Genomic DNA, 21,292 nt, shown 5'->3' on the forward strand with positions numbered 1-21,292 from the left:
TGGTATTTAAATATAGGAGTGAAAAAGTTTTTGTTTTTTTTAGATATTTAAGGGTATTTAGTAAAAATGACTGAGTGCCCAGATTTAAGAATAAATATTTTCACAATATTGTGTGTTATGGTCTATAAATATAGGCATGGATTAAAATCTCACTTCTGGTAACTGCTGACTAGCCATATAAAAATATTCACTATCAATCATGTAGAAATATAGCCTATAACGACACCAAGTATGTCATCAAATTAAGAAAGCATCTGAACCTTAGCTGGTGCAACCAGGAAAGGACTCAAATGCTTAGAAGGTCATCTGAAGAGCACTTAAAAGCTGCGACCATGAAGGGACTCGAACCCTCAATCTTCTGATCCGAAGTCAGACGCCTTATTAGGCCACACGGTCTCGCATGTTCCTAATTTTTTGAAAATGTTGAGTTCCTGGAGCCTAGCAGAAAAAGATTTATTTTATACATTTTTAGGTATTTTGTAAAAATGACCGAGTGCCCAAATGTATAAAAAAGCATTTTCTTAATATTGTGTATTACAGTCCTTTAATATAGGTATGGATTCAAATCTCACTTCTGATAACATTTTCTCAATATTGTGTGTTGTGGTATTTAAATATAGGAGTGAAAAAGTTTTTTGTTTTTTTAGATACTTACGGGTATTTAGTAAAAATGACCGAGTGCCCAGATTTAAGAATAAATATTTTCACAATATTGTGTGCTATGGTCTATAAATATAGGCATGGATTAAAATCTCACTTCTGGTAACTGCTGACTAGCCATATAAAAATATTCACTATCAATCATGTAGAAATATAGCCTATAACGACACCAAGTATGTCATCAAATTAAGAAAGCATCTGAACCTTAGCTGGTGCAACCAGGAAAGGACTCAAATGCTTAGAAGGTCATCTGAAGAGCACTTAAAAGGTGCGGCCATGCAGGGACTCGAACCCTCAATCTTCTGATCCGAAGTCAGACGCCTTATCCATTAGGCCACACGGTCTCACATGTTCCTAATTTTTGGAAAATGTTGAGTTCCTGGCGCCTAGCAGAAAAAGATTTTTTTTATACATTTTTAGGTATTTTGTAAAAATGACCGAGTGCCCAAATTTATAAAAAAACATTTTCTTAATATTGTGTATTACAGTACTTAAATATAGGTATGGATTCAAATCTCACTTCTGATAACATTTTCTCAATATTGTGTGTTGTGGTATTTAAATATAGGAGTGAAAAAGTTTTTTTTTTTTTAGATATTTTACGGGTATTTAGTAAAAATGACCGAGTGCCCAGATTTAAGAATAAATATTTTCACAATATTGTGTGCTATGGTCTATAAATATAGGCATGGATTAAAATCTCACTTCTGGTAACTGCTGATATTCACTATCAATCATGTAGAAATATAGCCTATAACGACACCAAGTATGCCATCAAATTAAGAAAGCATCTGAACCTTAGCTGTTGCAACCAGAAAAGGACTCAAATGCTTAGAAGGTCATCTGAAGAGCACTTAAAAGGTGTGGCCATCGAACCCTCAATCTTCTGATCCGAAGTCAGATGCCTTATCCATTAGGCCACACGGTCTCACATGTTCCTAATTTTTGGAAAATGTTGAGTTCCTGGCGCCTAGCAGAAAAAGATTTTTTTTATACATTTTTAGGTATTTTGTAAAAATGACCGAGTGCCCAAATTTATAAAAAAAACATTTTCTTAATATTGTGTATTACAGTACTTAAATATAGGTATGGATTCAAATCTCACTTCTGATAACATTTTCTCAATATTGTGTGTTGTGGTATTTAAATATAGGAGTGAAAAAGTTTTTGTTTTTTTTTAGATATTTACGGGTATTTAGTAAAAATGACCGAGTGCCCAGATTTAAGAATAAATATTTTCACAATATTGTGTGCTATGGTCTATAAATATAGACATGGATTAAAATCTCACTTCTGATAACTGCTGACTAGCCATATAAAAATATTCACTATCAATCATGTAGAAATATAGCCTATAACGACACCAAGTATGCCATCAAATTAAGAAAGCATCTGAACCTTAGCTGTTGCAACCAGAAAAGGACTCAAATGCTTAGAAGGTCATCTGAAGAGCACTTAAAAGGTGCGGCCATGAAGGGACTCGAACCCTCAATCTACTGATCCGAAGTCAGACGCCTTATCCATTAGGCCACACGGTCTCACATGTTCCTAATTTTTGGAAAATGTTGAGTTCCTGGCGCCTAGCAGAAAAAGATTTTTTTTATACATTTTTAGGTATTTTGTAAAAATGACCGAGTGCCCAAATTTATAAAAAAACATTTTCTTAATATTGTGTATTACAGTACTTAAATATAGGTATGGATTCAAATCTCACTTCTGATAACATTTTCTCAATATTGTGTGTTGTGGTATTTAAATATAGGAGTGAAAAAGTTTTTTTTTTTTTTAGATATTTACGGGTATTTAGTAAAAATGACCGAGTGCCCAGATTTAAGAATAAATATTTTCACAATATTGTGTGCTATGGTCTATAAATATAGACATGGATTAAAATCTCACTTCTGGTAACTGCTGACTAGCCATATAAAAATATTCACTATCAATCATGTAGAAATACAGCCTATAACGACACCAAGTATGTCATCAAATTAAGAAAGCATCTGAACCTTAGCTATTGCAACCAGGAAAGTACTCAAATGCTTAGAAGGTCATCTGAGGAGCACTTAAAAGCTGCAACCATGAAGGGACTTGAACACTCAATCTTCTGATCTGAAGTCAGACGCCTTATCCATTAGGCCACACGGTCTCACATGTTCCTAATTTTTGGAAAATGTTGAGTTCCTGGCGCCTAGCAGAAAAAGATTTTTTTTATACATTTTTAGGTATTTTGTAAAAATGACCGAGTGCCCAAATTTATAAAAAAACATTTTCTTAATATTGTGTATTACAGTACTTAAATATAGGTATGTATTCAAATCTCACTTCTGATAACATTTTCTCAATATTGTGTGTTGTGGTATTTAAATATAGGAGTGAAAAAGTTTTTTTTTTTTTTTAGATATTTACGGGTATTTAGTAAAAATGACCGAGTGCCCAGATTTAAGAATAAATATTTTCACAATATTGTGTGCTATGGTCTATAAATATAGACATGGATTAAAATCTCACTTCTGGTAACTGCTGACTAGCCATATAAAAATATTCACTATCAATCATGTAGAAATATAGCCTATAACGACACCAAGTACGTCATCAAATTAAGAAAGCATCTGAACCTTAGCTGTTGCAAACAGGAAAGGACTCAAATGCTTAGAAGGTCATCTGAAGAGCACTTAAAAGGTGCGACCATGAAGGGACTCAAACCCTCAATCTTCTGATTCGAAGTCAGACGCCTTATCCATTAGGCCACACGGTCTCACATGTTCCTAATTTTTGGAAAATGTTGAGTTCCTGGCGCCTAGCAGAAAAAGATTTTTTTTATACATTTTTAGGTATTTTGTAAAAATGACCGAGTGCCCAAATTTATAAAAAAACATTTTCTTAATATTGTGTATTACAGTACTTAAATATAGGTATGGATTCAAATCTCACTTCTGATAACATTTTCTCAATATTGTGTGTTGTGGTATTTAAATATAGGAGTGAAAAAGTTTTGTTTTTGTTTAGATATTTTACGGGTATTTAGTAAAAATGACCGAGTGCCCAGATTTAACCCCTTAGTGACCAAGCTTGTTTGGACCTTAATGACCAAGCCAAATTTGTCAAATCTGGTATGTGTGACTTTATCAGAGAATAACTCTGTGAAAGTTTTGAATATCCAAGTAATTCTGACATTGTTTTTTCGTCACATGTTGTACTTTATTTTAGTGGTAAAAGTAGACTGATACGATTTGCGGAAATAACTTAAAAAATAGAAAAATTGAAGAAATTTTGTAAAAATTATCATTTTTCCCTATTTTTAACTGCAATATGTCACATATGTACACACATACTGTACAATTTTTTTTATTAAATATATATTTCCATCTCTTTACTCTATTTTGGCAGCACTTTTGAAAAAAAAAAATAATTTTTGAGCAATTTAGAGGACTTACAAGTTAAGTAATAATTGTATAAATTTTGTAGTACATTTTGTTTTCCTGCACCAAGCCAGGTTTTCATAGGCTCATAGGTGTCAGAATGGTGGAAACCCCCACAAGTGACCCCATTTTGAAAACTAGACCCCTTAAGGTATTTATTAAGGGGTGTTGTAAGTATTTTGACCCCACAGTTTTTTTGTAAGAATTCATGCAAAGCAGGCATAAAAAAATATAATTTAACTTTTTTCATAAAAGTATCACTTTGAAGACCGATTTCTTTGTAAAGCGACCATGAGAATGAAGAAACACACCCAAAAATCTATCACCCTGTTTCTCCTGTTTTCAAAAATGCCCCCATTGTGACCCTAATGCGTTGCCTGGACACACGACAGGGCCCGAAAGGGAGGGAGCACCCGGAGGCTTTCAGGACTCATATTTTGCTTGAAAATGTTTTAGGCCCCACTGTACATTTGGAGAGGTTTTGAACTACCAGAACGATAGAAACTCCCCATAAACGACCCCATTTAGAAAACTAGACCCCTTAAGGTATTTATCTAGGGGTGTAGTGAGTATTTTGACCCCACAGTTTTTTGCTAAATTTAATGCATAGCAGGTGAAAAAAAATAAAAATTCACTTTTGTAATAAAAGTATCAATTTGAAGACCGATTTCTGTGTAAAGCGACTATAAGAATGAAGAAACACACGCCAAAATCTATCACCCTGTTTCTCCTGTTTTTAAAAATGCCCCCATTGTGACCCTAATGCGTTGCCTGGACACACGACAGGGCCCGAAAGGGAGGGAGCACCCAGAGGCTTTCAGGACTCATATTTTGCTTGAAAATGTTTTAGGCCCCACTGTACATTTGGAGAGGTTTTGAACTACCAGAACGATAGAAACTCCCCATAAACGACCCCATTTAGAAAACTAGACCCCTTAAGGTATTTATCTAGGGGTGTAGTGAGTATTTTGACCCCACAGTTTTTTGCTAAATTTAATGCATAGCAGGTGAAAAAAAATAAAAATTCACTTTTGTAATAAAAGTATCACTTTGAAGACCGATTTCTGTGTAAAGCGACTATAAGAATGAAGAAACACACGCCAAAATCTATCACCCTGTTTCTCCTGTTTTTAAAAATGCCCCCATTGTGACCCTAATGCGTTGCCTGGACACACGACAGGGCCCGAAAGGGAGGGAGCACCCAGAGGCTTTCAGGACTCATATTTTGCTTGAAAATGTTTTAGGCCCCACTGTACATTTGGAGAGGTTTTGAACTACCAGAACGATAGAAACTCCCCATAAACGACCCCATTTAGAAAACTAGACCCCTTAAGGTATTTATCTAGGGGTGTAGTGAGTATTTTGACCCCACAGTTTTTTGCTAAATTTAATGCATAGCAGGTGAAAAAAAAAAAAAAATTAACTTTTTTCATAAAAGTATCACTTTGAAGACCGATTTCTGTGTAAAGCGACCATAAGAATGAAGAAACACACCCCAAAATCTATCACCCTGTTTCTCCTGTTTTCAAAAATGCCCCCATTGTGACTCTAATGCATTGCCTGGACACACAGCAGGGCTTGAAAGGAAGGGAGCACCCAGAGGCTTTCAGAACTCATATTTTGCTTGAAAATGTTTTAGGCCCCACTGTATATTTGGAGAGGTTTTGAACTACCAGAACGATAGAAACTCCCCATAAACGACCCCATTTAGAAAACTAGACCCCTTAAGGTATTTATCTAGGGGTGTAGTGAGTATTTTGACCCCACAGTGTTTTGCTAAATTCAATGCATAGCAGGTGAAAAAAAATAAAAATTCACTTTTTTAATAAAAGTATCACTTTGAAGACCGATTTCTGTGTAAAGCGACTATAAGAATGAAGAAATACACGCCAAAATCTATCACCCTGTTTCTCCTGTTTTCAAAAATTCCCCCATTGTGACCCTAATGTGTTGCCTGGACACACAGCAGGGCCCGAAAGAAAGGGAGCACCCGGAGGCTTTCAGGACTCCTATTTTGCTTGAAAATGTTTTAGGCCCCACTGTACATTTGGAGAGGTTTTGAACTACCAGAACGATAGAAACTCCCCATAAACGACCCCATTTAGAAAACTAGACCCCTTAAGGTATTTATCTAGGGGTGTAGTGAGTATTTTGACCCCACAGTTTTTTGCTAAATTTAATGCATAGCAGGTGAAAAAAAATAAAAATTCACTTTTTTCATAAAAGTATCACTTTGAAGACCGATTTCTGTGTAAAGCGACTATAAGAATGAAGAAACACACGCCAAAATCTATCACCCTGTTTCTCCTGTTTTCAAAAATGCCCCCATTGTGACCCTAATGTGTTGCCTGGACACACAGCAGGGCCCGAAAGAAAGGGAGCACCCGGTGGCTTTCAGGACTCCTATTTTGCTTGAAATTGTTTTAGGCCCCACTGTACATTTGGAGAGGTTTTGAACTACCAGAACGATAGAAACTCCCCATAAACGACCCCATTTAGAAAACTAGACCCCTTAAGGTATTTATCTAGGGGTGTAGTGAGTATTTTGACCCCACAGTTTTTTGCTAAATTTAATGCATAGCTGGTGAAATAAAATAAAAAAAACACTTTTTATATAAAAGTATCACTTTGAAGACCGATTTCTTTGTAAAGCGAACATGAAAATGAAGAAACACACCCCAAAATCTATCACCCTGTTTCTCCTGTTTTCAAAAATACTCTCATTGTTGCCATAATCTGCTTATTAGACGTGTGGCTGGGCCAAAAAGAGAGGGAGCACCCTTTGGCTTTCAGGGCACAATTGAATAAATTCTAGGCCCCATATCATGCATTTAGAGGCATTGAGCTGCCTGAACAAAAAAAAACCACGCAGAAATGACCCCATTTTAAAAACTAAACCCCTAAAGGTATTCATCTAGTGGTGTAGTGGGCATGCGGACCAAAAATTTTTTAAAGGAGGAAATAATGGGTATCATTTCAGACACTATGGGTATATAATGTTTTCTTCAAGCTTTTATTACGTTTCCACATGAAATAGAGGAGACGTGGTAGAAGGTTATTTTGTTAGAAATATGCCACATTAATAAATTTGTGCGGCACAGAATAGAAGTGAAGCCGTGTATTCATAACGGATACATGTTGCTATAGACGTATTTGCCTGTACTTATGACTATGTCTTGCTGAAGAAGCAGTTGGTGCCATTATGATGTCATTGTGGACAGAATTCTGTCCTAATATAAAATCAGTCAGAGAGGAAAAAATAAACTGTACTGGAGTGACGGGCAATATCTTCAAACAAATGGAGGAAAATGTATCCAACTATGTTGCAAACTCGAGTCTGTTCACTAGATAGAAGAACACCTGCAGGGCTGTCATGACAAGGATTTTTTTTTTCAGTGACTGGTTGTACAACGTCTCTTTAGCTCCATCAATCCTTATGAGGGACGAATGTGCCAAGTGACGCGGTACACCATAACAGACCCCTGCCCGGCAAGGTAGGAACCGCTATGTGCACAAAACAACCAATCACCTACAGAATATATAAAAGGACAGTGTCCAAAACCATCTATAGGAACAGTAAAGGATCACTAATCCCCAAAATGAGTATTTCCAGAAGAACCGTAACAAAGCCCATGGTGTATTGATAAGGAACAGCTCGATTATTAGAGATCCTCCAAATAAAAAAAAAAGATCATGCCCGTATCACGGTACAGAATTAGGAATGTAACAGCCGTATGTGGCAGGACATAGTCATAAGAACAGTCAAAATAAAAAAATTGTGGATGTGGGATTTTGTACTGGACAATTAATTCCAGCACTTGATCACCCACAAATAAATAAAAAAAATCATAAGGGGTAAAATTAGTTTCACGGTCTGAAAAAAATGTGCTCTACAACCTCTCCCACAAGAAATAATCCCTACTTGGAAAGCCCACGAACTAAAAAGAAAATATAAAGAAATTGACTCCCTAAAAAGGCCCCCAACCCATTATTTTTTTTTGTGTTAAATTCTAGTAATTTGCAACCGTGTGAAAGGTTTCGAAACAGGGATAGTTACAAAGGGCTGGTTTTGATGGACACATGGGGCAATAAAAGCGGGTATCCCTCCTCCTGCCATGCCTGCTACATACCCGACACCTTTTTTGGGGATATTTTTGGGTCTCAGTGGAGGGAATAGGGTGTAAAAAGTGGCGCTCTGAAAGCCTGCGCACATCCTCAGATTCGCAGGATTGTGCCGGTATAGTGGACTCAAAAAGGAGATGCTCAATGACCTTCTCCTGAAATTGAAGGAAAGTGAGCGTTCCTTGGGCTTTTTTGAAAATAACAAAACTGTTATAGGTAGCAACCTGGATGAGGTAGATTGCTACCTTTTTGTACCAGGCCTTATTTTTGCGCTTCACCAGGTAAGGCTGAAGCACCTGGTCGGAAAGGTCTACACCCCCCATAAATTTGTTGTAGTCTGTTACACAGACCGGTTTCTGCTTTGCAGTGGTAGCCCCCCTCTCTGTAATTGCCACAGTGGTGTCCGTGTGTACGGTGGACAGCATGTAGACATCCTTCTTGTCGGCCCACTTCACTGCAAGCAATTCCTGACTTGCAAGGGCCATGGATGTTCCCTTTCCCAAACGCCTGGACACCAACTGTTGTGGGAGTCCCACTCTGTTCTTCCGTACTGTCCCACAGGCCCCTGTATTTGCAGCATGGAGGGCTTTATAAAGGGCAACGCTGGTATAAAAATTGTCTGTATAGACGTGGTACCCCTTGTGCAGAAATGGCTCCATTAGGTTCCACACAATTTTGCCAGAGGTGCCAATAGTTTCTGGGCAGCCTGGGGTATAAATTTGGCAGTCCCTGCCTTCATAGATTTTGAAACCGCAGGTGTAACCCGTTGTGCTCTCGCAAACTTTGTACAATTTCACCCCATATCTGGCTCGTTTGGAAGGGATGAATTGACGAAAGGAAAGACGCCCTTTGAAGCTCATGAGCGATTCATCTACTGACAAATTTTTGTCAGGGGTGTACAACTTTAAAAATAAATCATTTAGAAGGGTGATTAATGGCCTTAATTTATTAAGCCGATCATAAGCTGGGTCACTTCTTGGGGGGACTTGGGAATTATCAGTAAAATGCATGAATCGCATTAGGGCCTCATAGCGGTTTCTGGACATCACTGCTGCAAATACAGGGGTAGCGTGGACAGCACTACAAGTCCAGTAGGACCGGACAGAGGGTTTTTTAACCAAACCCATATTGAGGGTAATGCCTAAAAATTTTTTTATTTCTGGGACACTTGTGGGGCTCCACATTCTGGAGTACATAGATGCAGGCTTTTGTAGAACAAACTGCCTAGCATACAGATTAGTCTGCTGGACTATCAAGTCTAGGACCGTATCACATATAAATAAATTAAAAAAATTATAGGGGGTAAAATTTTGGACGTCGACACTAATTCCTGGGGTCGCTTCAAATTGGGGTACTTGGGGGGAAAATGATAGTGCAGGATCCCACATCACGGGAGGGACTGCAACACTCGGCCCTGCACTTGACACCTCTACAGCGACTGACGTATCCACCACCATAGGACTATGGGGTTCAGCGGTGGAATTAGAATCGTCACTGTCACTGTCTGGAACAAATTCTGAAGCGGTGTCTGTTTCGCTTTCAGAAGTGTCGGAACATAGCAAGGCGTAGGCTTGCTCCGCGCTGTACATACGCTGAGACATATTTATAGATGTGTATGTATATATATATATATATATGCCCTATAAGTCCTAACCCTAAAGTAAACCTAAAATCCTAAAAACGACACAAATTTTTTTTTTTTTTTATATATATTTTTTTTTTATATTTTTTTTTTATTTTTATATAACAGACGTAAAATTAATTCTAAACGGCCCTAAACACGAACGCTAAACTAGCCCTAACCCTAAAGTAACGCTAAACTAACGGTAAACTAGCACTAACGCTAAACTAGAACTAACGCTAAACTAGCACTAACGCTAAACTAGCGCTGACGCTAATCTAGCGCTGACGCTAATATAGATTTGATATATTATATATATATATATGTATGTATATGTAACGATGATTTTTTATCACTTTTTTTCTTTCTTCACAGCACAGGACTTAGACTGATTTCTCTCTCCTCTCAGAACAACTACAATGGGAGGAGAGAGAAACACAGCCCATGTCGTGGCTGTGTTTTGAAAATAACTGTCAGTGATCTCTGTGATAGGTTTTATCACAGAGATCACCTGATCAGGGACCAGTCACAACGGTCCCTGATTGTTGCTGTGCCAGATGACGACACAGGTAAGTTATGCAAAGCGCACTCGGGCGCCATTTTGGGGGGGGGGGGGAATCGGACCGTGGGGGGGGGATCGGACCGGGGGGGGGGATCGGACATGAAGGGGAATCGGACGGGGGGGGGGGGGCGCACTATTTACCCGTTCTCTCTCCTCTCTAAGGAGTTATTCCATGAGAGGAGAGAGAAATGGCGATTATCCGCCGGTTTAGCGTGAACGCCGTGAAATAGCGATTCACGGCGGTCACGTGACCAGAGACCACTCGTTATGGTCTCTGGTCGTTGCCCCGAACTCTCAGCTACCTCCGGTAGCTGAGAGAACGGAGCCCCGATCATTAATTTCGGCGCTACTTTAGGCTAATGCGATCACGTTAAAAGGCGTCGCATTAGCCTAAAGCCCATTAGTGAGGAACGTAAAAAGGCGTACTGTTGGTCACTAAGGGGTTAAGAATAAATATTTTCACAATATTGTGTGCTATGGTCTATAAATATAGGCATGGATTAAAATCTCACTTCTGGTAACTGCTGATATTCACTATCAATCATGTAGAAATATAGCCTATAACGACACCAAGTATACCATCAAATTAAGAAAGAATCTGAACCTTAGCTGTTGCAACCAGGAAAGGACTCAAATGCTTAGAAGAGCACTTAAAAGCTGCGACCATGAAGGGTTTCGAACCCTCAATCTTCTGATTTGAAGTCAGACGCCTTATCCATTAGGCCACACGGTCTCACATGTTCCTAATTGTTGGATAATGTTGAGTTCCTGGAGCCTAGCAGAAAAAGATTTTTTTTATACATTTTTAGGTATTTTGTAAAAATGACCGAGTGCCCAAATTTATAAAAAAACATTTTCTTAATATTGTGTATTACAGTACTTAAATATAGTTATGGATTTAAATCTCACTTCTGACAACATATTCTCAATATTGTGTGTTGTGGTATTTAAATATAGGAGTGAAAAAGTTTTGTTTTTTTTAGATATTTACGGGTATTTAGTAAAAATGACCGAGTGCCCAGATTTAAGAATAAATATTTTCACAATATTGTGTGTTATGGTCTATAAATATAGGGATGGATTAAAATCTCACTTCTGGTAACTGCTGACTAGCCATATAAAAATATTCACTATCAATCATGTAGAAATATAGCCTATAACGACACCAAGTACGTCATCAAATTAAGAAAGCATCTGAACCTTAGCTGTTGCAACCAGGAAAGGACTCAAATGCTTAGAAGGTCATCTGAAGAGCACTTAAAAGCTGCGCCCATGAAGGGTCTCGAACCCTCAATCTTCTGATTTGAAGTCAGACGCCTTATCCATTAGGCCACACGGTCTCACATGTTCCTAATTGTTGGATAATGTTGAGTTCCTGGAGCCTAGCAGAAAAAGATTTTTTTTATACATTTTTAGGTATTTTGTAAAAATGACCGAGTGCCCAAATTTATAAAAAAACATTTTCTTAATATTGTGTATTACAGTACTTAAATATAGGTATGGATTCAAATCTCACTTCTGACAACATTTTCTCAATATTGTGTGTTGTGGTATTTAAATATAGGAGTGAAAAAGTTTTGTTTTTTTTAGATATTTACGGGTATTTAGTAAAAATGACCGAGTGCCCAGATTTAAGAATAAATATTTTCACAATATTGTGTGCTATGGTCTATAAATATAGACATGGATTAAAATCTCACTTCTGGTAACTGCTGACTAGCCATATAAAAATATTCACTATCAATCATGTAGAAATATAGCCTATAACGACACCAAGTACGTCATCAAATTAAGAAAGCATCTGAACCTTAGCTGTTGCAACCAGGAAAGGACTCAAATGCTTAGAAGGTCATCTGAAGAGCACTTAAAAGCTGCGCCCATGAAGGGTCTCGAACCCTCAATCTTCTGATTTGAAGTCAGACGCCTTATCCATTAGGCCACACGGTCTCACATGTTCCTAATTGTTGGATAATGTTGAGTTCCTGGAGCCTAGCAGAAAAAGATTTTTTTTATACATTTTTAGGTATTTTGTAAAAATGACCGAGTGCCCAAATTTATAAAAAAACATTTTCTTAATATTGTGTATTACAGTACTTAAATATAGGTATGGATTCAAATCTCACTTCTGACAACATTTTCTCAATATTGTGTGTTGTGGTATTTAAATATAGTAAAAATGACCGAGTGCCCAGATTTAAGAATAAATATTTTCACAATATTGTGTGCTATGGTCTATAAATATAGACATGGATTAAAATCTCACTTCTGGTAACTGCTGACTAGCCATATAAAAATATTCACTATCAATCATGTAGAAATATAGCCTATAACGACACCAAGTACGTCATCAAATTAAGAAAGCATCTGAACCTTAGGAAAGGACTCAAATGCTTAGAAGGTCATCTGAAGAGCACTTAAAAGCTGCGACCATGAAGGGACTCGAACCCTCAATCTTCTGATTCGAAGTCAGACGCCTTATCCATTAGGCCACATGGTCTCACATGTTCCTAATTTTTGGAAAATGTTGAGTTCCTGGAGCCTAGCAGAAAAAGATTTTTTTTATACATTTTTAGGTATTTTGTAAAAATGACCGAGTGCCCAAATTTATAAAAAAACATTTTCTTAATATTGTGTATTACAGTACTTAAATATAGGTATGGATTCAAATCTCACTTCTGACAACATTTTCTCAATATTGTGTGTTGTGGTATTTAAATATAGGAGTGAAAAAGTTTTGTTTTTTTTAGATATTTACGGGTATTTAGTAAAAATGACCGAGTGCCCAGATTTAAGAATAAATATTTTCACAATATTGTGTGCTATGGTCTATAAATATAGACATGGATTAAAATCTCACTTCTGGTAACTGCTGACTAGCCATATAAAAATATTCACTATCAATCATGTAGAAATATAGCCTATAACGACACCAAGTACGTCATCAAATTAAGAAAGCATCTGAACCTTAGCTGTTGCAACCAGGAAAGGACTCAAATGCTTAGAAGGTCATCTGAAGAGCACTTAAAAGCTGCGCCCATGAAGGGTCTCGAACCCTCAATCTTCTGATTTGAAGTCAGACGCCTTATCCATTAGGCCACACGGTCTCACATTGTTGGATAATGTTGAGTTCCTGGAGCCTAGCAGAAAAAGATTTTTTTTATACATTTTTAGGTATTTTGTAAAAATGACCGAGTGCCCAAATTTATAAAAAAACATTTTCTTAATATTGTGTATTACAGTACTTAAATATAGGTATGGATTCAAATCTCACTTCTGACAACATTTTCTCAATATTGTGTGTTGTGGTATTTAAATATAGGAGTGAAAAAGTTTTGTTTTTGTTTAGATATTTTACGGGTATTTAGTAAAAATGACCGAGTGCCCAGATTTAAGAATAAATATTTTCACAATATTGTGTGCTATGGTCTCTAAATATAGGCATGGATTAAAATCTCACTTCTGGTAACTGCTGATATTCACTATCAATCATGTAGAAATATAGCCTATAACGACACCAAGTACGTCATCAAATTAAGAAAGCATCTGAACCTTAGGAAAGGACTCAAATGCTTAGAAGGTCATCTGAAGAGCAATTAAAAGCTGCGACCATGAAGGGACTCGAACCCTCAATCTTCTGATTCGAAGTCAGACGCCTTATCCATTAGGCCACATGGTCTCACATGTTCCTAATTTTTGGAAAATGTTGAGTTCCTGGAGCCTAGCAGAAAAAGATTTTTTTTATACATTTTTAGGTATTTTGTAAAAATGACCGAGTGCCCAAATTTATAAAAAAACATTTTCTTAATATTGTGTATTACAGTACTTAAATATAGGTATGGATTCAAATCTCACTTCTGATAACATTTTCTCAATATTGTGTGTTGTGGTATTTAAATATAGGAGTGAAAAAGTTTTGTTTTTTTTTAGATATTTACGGGTATTTAGTAAAAATGACCGAGTGCCCAGATTTAAGAATAAATATTTTCACAATATTGTGTGCTATGGTCTATAAATATAGGCATGGATTAAAATCTCACTTCTGGTAACTGCTGATATTCACTATCAATCATGTAGAAATATAGCCTATAACGACACCAAGTATGCCATCAAATTAAGAAAGCATCTGAACCTTAGCTGTTGCAAACAGGAAAGGACTCAAATGCTTAGAAGGTCATCTGAAGAGCACTTAAAAGCTGCGACCATGAAGAGACTTGAACCCTCAATCTTCTGATTTGAAGTCAGACGCCTTATCCATAAGGCCACACGGTCTCACATGTTCCTAATTGTTGGAAAATGTTGAGTTCCTGGAGCCTAGCAGAAAAAGATTTTTTTTATACATTTTTAGGTATTTTGTAAAAATGACCGAGTGCCCAAATTTATAAAAAAACATTTTCTTAATATTGTGTATTACAGTACTTAAATATAGGTATGGATTCAAATCTCACTTCTGATAACATTTTCTCAATATTGTGTGTTGTGGTATTTAAATATAGGAGTGAAAAAGTTTTGTGTTTTTTTTAGATATTTACGGGTATTTAGTAAAAATGACCGAGTGCCCAGATTTAAGAATAAATATTTTCACAATATTGTGTGTTATGGTCTATAAATATAGGGATGGATTAAAATCTCACTTCTGGTAACTGCTGACTAGCCATATAAAAATATTCACTTTCAATCATGTAGAAATATAGCCTATAACGACATCAAATTAAGAAAGAATCTGAACCTTAGCTGTTGCAACCAGGAAAGGACTCAAATGCTTAGAAGGTCATCTGAAGAGCACTTAAAAGCTGTGACCATGAAGGGACTCGAACCCTCAATCTTCTGATTCGAAGTCAGACGCCTTATCCATTAGGCCACATGGTCTCACATGTTCCTAATTTTTGGAAAATGTTGAGTTCCTGGAGCCTAGCAGAAAAAGATTTTTTTTATACATTTTTAGGTATTTTGTAAAAATGACCGAGTGCCCAAATTTATAAAAAAACATTTTCTTAATATTGTGTATTACAGTACTTAAATATAGGTATGGATTCAAATCTCACTTCTGATAACATTTTCTCAATATTGTGTGTTGTGGTATTTAAATATAGGAGTGAAAAAGTTTTGTTTTTTTTTAGATATTTACGGGTATTTAGTAAAAATGACCGAGTGCCCAGATTTAAGAATAAATATTTTCACAATATTGTGTGCTATGGTCTATAAATATAGGCATGGATTAAAATCTCACTTCTGGTAACTGCTGATATTCACTATCAATCATGTAGAAATATAGCCTATAACGACACCAAGTATGCCATCAAATTAAGAAAGCATCTGAACCTTAGCTGTTGCAACCAGGAAAGGACTCAAATGCTTAGAAGGTCATCTGAAGAGCACTTAAAAGCTGCGCCCATGAAGGGTCTCGAACCCTCAATCTTCTGATTTGAAGTCAGACGCCTTATCCATTAGGCCACACGGTCTCACATTGTTGGATAATGTTGAGTTCCTGGAGCCTAGCAGAAAAAGATTTTTTTTATACATTTTTAGGTATTTTGTAAAAATGACCGAGTGCCCAAATTTATAAAAAAACATTTTCTTAATATTGTGTATTACAGTACTTAAATATAGGTATGGATTCAAATCTCACTTCTGATAACATTTTCTCAATATTGTGTGTTGTGGTATTTAAATATAGGAGTGAAAAAGTTTTGTTTTTTTTTAGATATTTACGGGTATTTAGTAAAAATGACCGAGTGCCCAGATTTAAGAATAAATATTTTCACAATATTGTGTGCTATGGTCTATAAATATAGGCATGGATTAAAATCTCACTTCTGGTAACTGCTGATATTCACTATCAATCATGTAGAAATATAGCCTATAACGACACCAAGTACGTCATCAAATTAAGAAAGCATCTGAACCTTAGGAAAGGACTCAAATGCTTAGAAGGTCATCTGAAGAGCACTTAAAAGCTGCGACCATGAAGAGACTTGAACCCTCAATCTTCTGATTTGAAGTCAGACGCCTTATCCATAAGGCCACACGGTCTCACATGTTCCTAATTGTTGGAAAATGTTGAGTTCCTGGAGCCTAGCAGAAAAAGATTTTTTTTATACATTTTTAGGTATTTTGTAAAAATGACCGAGTGCCCAAATTTATAAAAAAACATTTTCTTAATATTGTGTATTACAGTACTTAAATATAGGTATGGATTCAAATCTCACTTCTGACAACATTTTCTCAATATTGTGTGTTGTGGTATTTAAATATAGGAGTGAAAAAGTTTTGTTTTTGTTTAGATATTTTACGGGTATTTAGTAAAAATGACCGAGTGCCCAGATTTAAGAATAAATATTTTCACAATATTGTGTGCTATGGTCTCTAAATATAGGCATGGATTAAAATCTCACTTCTGGTAACTGCTGATATTCACTATCAATCATGTAGAAATATAGCCTATAACGACACCAAGTACGTCATCAAATTAAGAAAGCATCTGAACCTTAGGAAAGGACTCAAATGCTTAGAAGGTCATCTGAAGAGCACTTAAAAGCTGCGACCATGAAGAGACTTGAACCCTCAATCTTCTGATTTGAAGTCAGACGCCTTATCCATAAGGCCACACGGTCTCACATGTTCCTAATTGTTGGAAAATGTTGAGTTCCTGGAGCCTAGCAGAAAAAGATTTTTTTTATACATTTTTAGGTATTTTGTAAAAATGACCGAGTGCCCAAATTTATAAAAAAACATTTTCTTAATATTGTGTATTACAGTACTTAAATATAGGTATGGATTCAAATCTCACTTCTGACAACATTTTCTCAATATTGTGTGTTGTGGTATTTAAATATAGGAGTGAAAAAGTTTTGTTTTTGTTTAGATATTTTACGGGTATTTAGTAAAAATGACCGAGTGCCCAGATTTAAGAATAAATATTTTCACAATATTGTGTGCTATGGTCTCTAAATATAGGCATGGATTAAAATCTCACTTCTGGTAACTGCTGATATTCACTATCAATCATGTAGAAATATAGCCTATAACGACACCAAGTATACCATCAAATTAAGAAAGCATCTGAACCTTAGCTGTTGCAAACAGGAAAGGACTCAAATGCTTAGAAGGTCATCTGAAGAGCACTTAAAAGGTGCGACCATGAAGGAACTCGAACCCTCAATCTTCCGATCCGAAGTCAGACGCCTTATCCATTAGGCCACATGGTCTCACATGTTCCTAATTTTTGGAAAATGTTGAGTTCCTGGAGCCTAGCAGAAAAAGATTTTTTTTATACATTTTTAGGTATTTTGTAAAAATGACCGAGTGCCCAAATTTATAAAAAAACATTTTCTTAATATTGTGTATTACAGTACTTAAATATAGGTATGGATTCAAATCTCACTTCTGACAACATTTTCTCAATATTGTGTGTTGTGGTATTTAAATATAGGAGTGAAAAAGTTTTGTTTTTGTTTAGATATTTTACGGGTATTTAGTAAAAATGACCGAGTGCCCAGATTTAAGAATAAATATTTTCACAATATTGTGTGCTATGGTCTCTAAATATAGGCATGGATTAAAATCTCACTTCTGGTAACTGCTGATATTCACTATCAATCATGTAGAAATATAGCCTATAACGACACCAAGTATACCATCAAATTAAGAAAGCATCTGAACCTTAGCTGTTGCAAACAGGAAAGGACTCAAATGCTTAGAAGGTCATCTGAAGAGCACTTAAAAGGTGCGACCATGAAGGAACTCGAACCCTCAATCTTCTGATCCGAAGTCAGACGCCTTATCCATTAGGCCACATGGTCTCACATGTTCCTAATTTTTGGAAAATGTTGAGTTCCTGGAGCCTAGCAGAAAAAGATTTTTTTTATACATTTTTAGGTATTTTGTAAAAATGACCGAGTGCCCAAATTTATAAAAAAACATTTTCTTAATATTGTGTATTACAGTACTTAAATATAGGTATGGATTCAAATCTCACTTCTGACAACATTTTCTCAATATTGTGTGTTGTGGTATTTAAATATAGGAGTGAAAAAGTTTTGTTTTTTTTAGATATTTACGGGTATTTAGTAAAAATGACCGAGTGCCCAGATTTAAGAATAAATATTTTCACAATATTGTGTGCTATGGTCTATAAATATAGACATGGATTAAAATCTCACTTCTGGTAACTGCTGACTAGCCATATAAAAATATTCACTATCAATCATGTAGAAATATAGCCTATAACGACACCAAGTACGTCATCAAATTAAGAAAGCATCTGAACCTTAGGAAAGGACTCAAATGCTTAGAAGGTCATCTGAAGAGCACTTAAAAGCTGCGACCATGAAGGGACTCGAACCCTCAATCTTCTGATTCGAAGTCAGACGCCTTATCCATTAGGCCACATGGTCTCACATGTTCCTAATTGTTGGAAAATGTTGAGTTCCTGGAGCCTAGCAGAAAAATATTTTTTTTATACATTTTTAGGTATTTTGTAAAAATGACCGAGTGCCCAAATTTATAAAAAAACATTTTCTTAATATTGTGTATTACAGTACTTAAATATAGGTATGGATTCAAATCTCACTTCTGATAACATTTTCTCAATATTGTGTGTTGTGGTATTTAAATATAGGAGTGAAAAAGTTTTGTGTTTTTTTTAGATATTTACGGGTATTTAGTAAAAATGACCGAGTGCCCAGATTTAAGAATAAATATTTTCACAATATTGTGTGTTATGGTCTATAAATATAGGGATGGATTAAAATCTCACTTCTGGTAACTGCTGACTAGCCATATAAAAATATTCACTATCAATCATGTAGAAATATAGCCTATAACGACACCAAGTATGCCATCAAATTAAGAAAGCATCTGAACCTTAGCTGTTGCAACCAGGAAAGGACTCAAATGCTTAGAAGGTCATCTGAAGAGCACTTAAAAGGTGCGACCATGAAGGAACTCGAACCCTCAATCTTCTGATCCGAAGTCAGACGCCTTATCCATTAGGCCACATGGTCTCACATGTTCCTAATTTTTGGAAAATGTTGAGTTCCTGGAGCCTAGCAGAAAAAGATTTTTTTTATACATTTTTAGGTATTTTGTAAAAATGACCGAGTGCCCAAATTTATAAAAAAACATTTTCTTAATATTGTGTATTACAGTACTTAAATATAGGTATGGATTCAAATCTCACTTCTGATAACATTTTCTCAATATTGTGTGTTGTGGTATTTAAATATAGGAGTGAAAAAGTTTTGTGTTTTTTTTAGATATTTACGGGTATTTAGTAAAAATGACCGAGTGCCCAGATTTAAGAATAAATATTTTCACAATATTGTGTGTTATGGTCTATAAATATAGGGATGGATTAAAATCTCACTTCTGGTAACTGCTGATATTCACTATCAATCATGTAGAAATATAGCCTATAACGACACCAAGTATACCATCAAATTAAGAAAGCATCTGAACCTTAGCTGTTGCAAACAGGAAAGGACTCAAATGCTTAGAAGGTCATCTGAAGAGCACTTAAAAGGTGCGACCATGAAGGAACTCGAACCCTCAATCTTCTGATCCGAAGTCAGACGCCTTATCCATTAGGCCACATGGTCTCACATGTTCCTAATTTTTGGAAAATGTTGAGTTCCTGGAGCCTAGCAGAAAAAGATTTTTTTTATACATTTTTAGGTATTTTGTAAAAATGACCGAGTGCCCAAATTTATAAAAAAACATTTTCTTAATATTATGTATTACAGTACTTAAATATAGGTATGGATTCAAATCTCACTTCTGATAACATTTTCTCAATATTGTGTGTTGTGGTATTTAAATATAGGAGTGAAAAAGTTTTTTTTTTTTTTAGATATTTACGGGTATTTAGTAAAAATGACCGAGTGCCCAGATTTAAGAATAAATATTTTCACAATATTGTGTGCTATGGTCTATAAATATAGGCATGGATTAAAATCTCACTTCTGGTAACTGCTGATATTCACTATCAATCATGTAGAAATATAGCCTATAACGACACCAAGTATGCCATCAAATTAAGAAAGCATCTGAACCTTAGCTGTTGCAACCAGGAAAGGACTCAAATGCTTAGAAGGTCATCTGAAGAGCACTTAAAAGCTGCGACCATGAAGGGACTCAAACCCTCAATCTTCTGATTTGAAGTCAGACGCCTTATCCATAAGGCCACACGGTCTCACATGTTCCTAATTGTTGGAAAATGTTGAGTTCCTGGAGCCTAGCAGAAAAAGATTTTTTTTATACATTTTTAGGTATTTTGTAAAAATGACCGAGTGCCCAAATTTATAAAAAAACATTTTCTTAATATTGTGTATTACAGTACTTAAATATAGGTATGGATTCAAATCTCACTTCTGATAACATTTTCTCAATATTGTGTGTTGTGGTATTTAAATATAGGAGTGAAAAAGTTTTGTGTTTTTTTTAGATATTTACGGGTATTTAGTAAAAATTACCGAGTGCCCAGATTTAAGAATAAATATTTTCACAATATTGTGTGTTATGGTCTATAAATATAGGGATGGATTAAAATCTCACTTCTGGTAACTGCTGACTAGCCATATAAAAATATTCACTATCAATCATGTAGAAATATAGCCTATAACGACATCAAATTAAGAAAGAATCTGAACCTTAGCTGTTGCAACCAGGAAAGGACTCAAATGCTTAGAAGGTCATCTGAAGAGCACTTAAAAGCTGCAACCATGAAGGGACTCGAACCCTCAATCTTCTGATTTGAAGTCAGACGCCTTATCCATAAGGCCACACGGTCTCACATGTTCCTAATTGTTGGAAAATGTTGAGTTCCTGGAGCCTAGCAGAAAAAGATTTTTTTTATACATTTTTAGGTATTTTGTAAAAATGACCGAGTGCCCAAATTTATAAAAAAACATT

At 35.8% G+C, this 21,292-nt stretch overlaps 10 non-coding genes across 10 annotated transcripts; all 10 read right to left on the minus strand.

Annotated features, from left to right (window-relative positions):
- Positions 1 to 931: 931 nt before the first annotated feature.
- On the minus strand, positions 932 to 1,004 carry TRNAR-UCG (transfer RNA arginine (anticodon UCG)). The gene has a single exon. It is a non-coding gene; the product is annotated as a tRNA-Arg (tRNA).
- A 2,338-nt stretch (positions 1,005 to 3,342) lies between these two features.
- TRNAR-UCG (transfer RNA arginine (anticodon UCG)) lies at positions 3,343 to 3,415 on the minus strand. The gene has a single exon. It is a non-coding gene; the product is annotated as a tRNA-Arg (tRNA).
- Positions 3,416 to 12,808: 9,393 nt separating this feature from the next.
- Positions 12,809 to 12,881, minus strand: TRNAR-UCG (transfer RNA arginine (anticodon UCG)). Its single transcript has one exon. It is a non-coding gene; the product is annotated as a tRNA-Arg (tRNA).
- A 1,106-nt stretch (positions 12,882 to 13,987) lies between these two features.
- TRNAR-UCG (transfer RNA arginine (anticodon UCG)) lies at positions 13,988 to 14,060 on the minus strand. The gene has a single exon. It is a non-coding gene; the product is annotated as a tRNA-Arg (tRNA).
- A 1,117-nt stretch (positions 14,061 to 15,177) lies between these two features.
- Positions 15,178 to 15,250, minus strand: TRNAR-UCG (transfer RNA arginine (anticodon UCG)). Its single transcript has one exon. It is a non-coding gene; the product is annotated as a tRNA-Arg (tRNA).
- A 2,266-nt stretch (positions 15,251 to 17,516) lies between these two features.
- TRNAR-UCG (transfer RNA arginine (anticodon UCG)) lies at positions 17,517 to 17,589 on the minus strand. Its single transcript has one exon. It is a non-coding gene; the product is annotated as a tRNA-Arg (tRNA).
- A 521-nt stretch (positions 17,590 to 18,110) lies between these two features.
- On the minus strand, positions 18,111 to 18,183 carry TRNAR-UCG (transfer RNA arginine (anticodon UCG)). The gene has a single exon. It is a non-coding gene; the product is annotated as a tRNA-Arg (tRNA).
- Positions 18,184 to 18,704: 521 nt separating this feature from the next.
- Positions 18,705 to 18,777, minus strand: TRNAR-UCG (transfer RNA arginine (anticodon UCG)). Its single transcript has one exon. It is a non-coding gene; the product is annotated as a tRNA-Arg (tRNA).
- Positions 18,778 to 19,313: 536 nt separating this feature from the next.
- Positions 19,314 to 19,386, minus strand: TRNAR-UCG (transfer RNA arginine (anticodon UCG)). The gene has a single exon. It is a non-coding gene; the product is annotated as a tRNA-Arg (tRNA).
- A 521-nt stretch (positions 19,387 to 19,907) lies between these two features.
- Positions 19,908 to 19,980, minus strand: TRNAR-UCG (transfer RNA arginine (anticodon UCG)). The gene has a single exon. It is a non-coding gene; the product is annotated as a tRNA-Arg (tRNA).
- Positions 19,981 to 21,292: the final 1,312 nt, after the last annotated feature.

Source organism: Rhinoderma darwinii, chromosome 3 (assembly GCF_050947455.1).
Source record: "Rhinoderma darwinii isolate aRhiDar2 chromosome 3, aRhiDar2.hap1, whole genome shotgun sequence".
NCBI classification, from domain to species: Eukaryota; Metazoa; Chordata; class Amphibia; order Anura; family Rhinodermatidae; genus Rhinoderma; species Rhinoderma darwinii.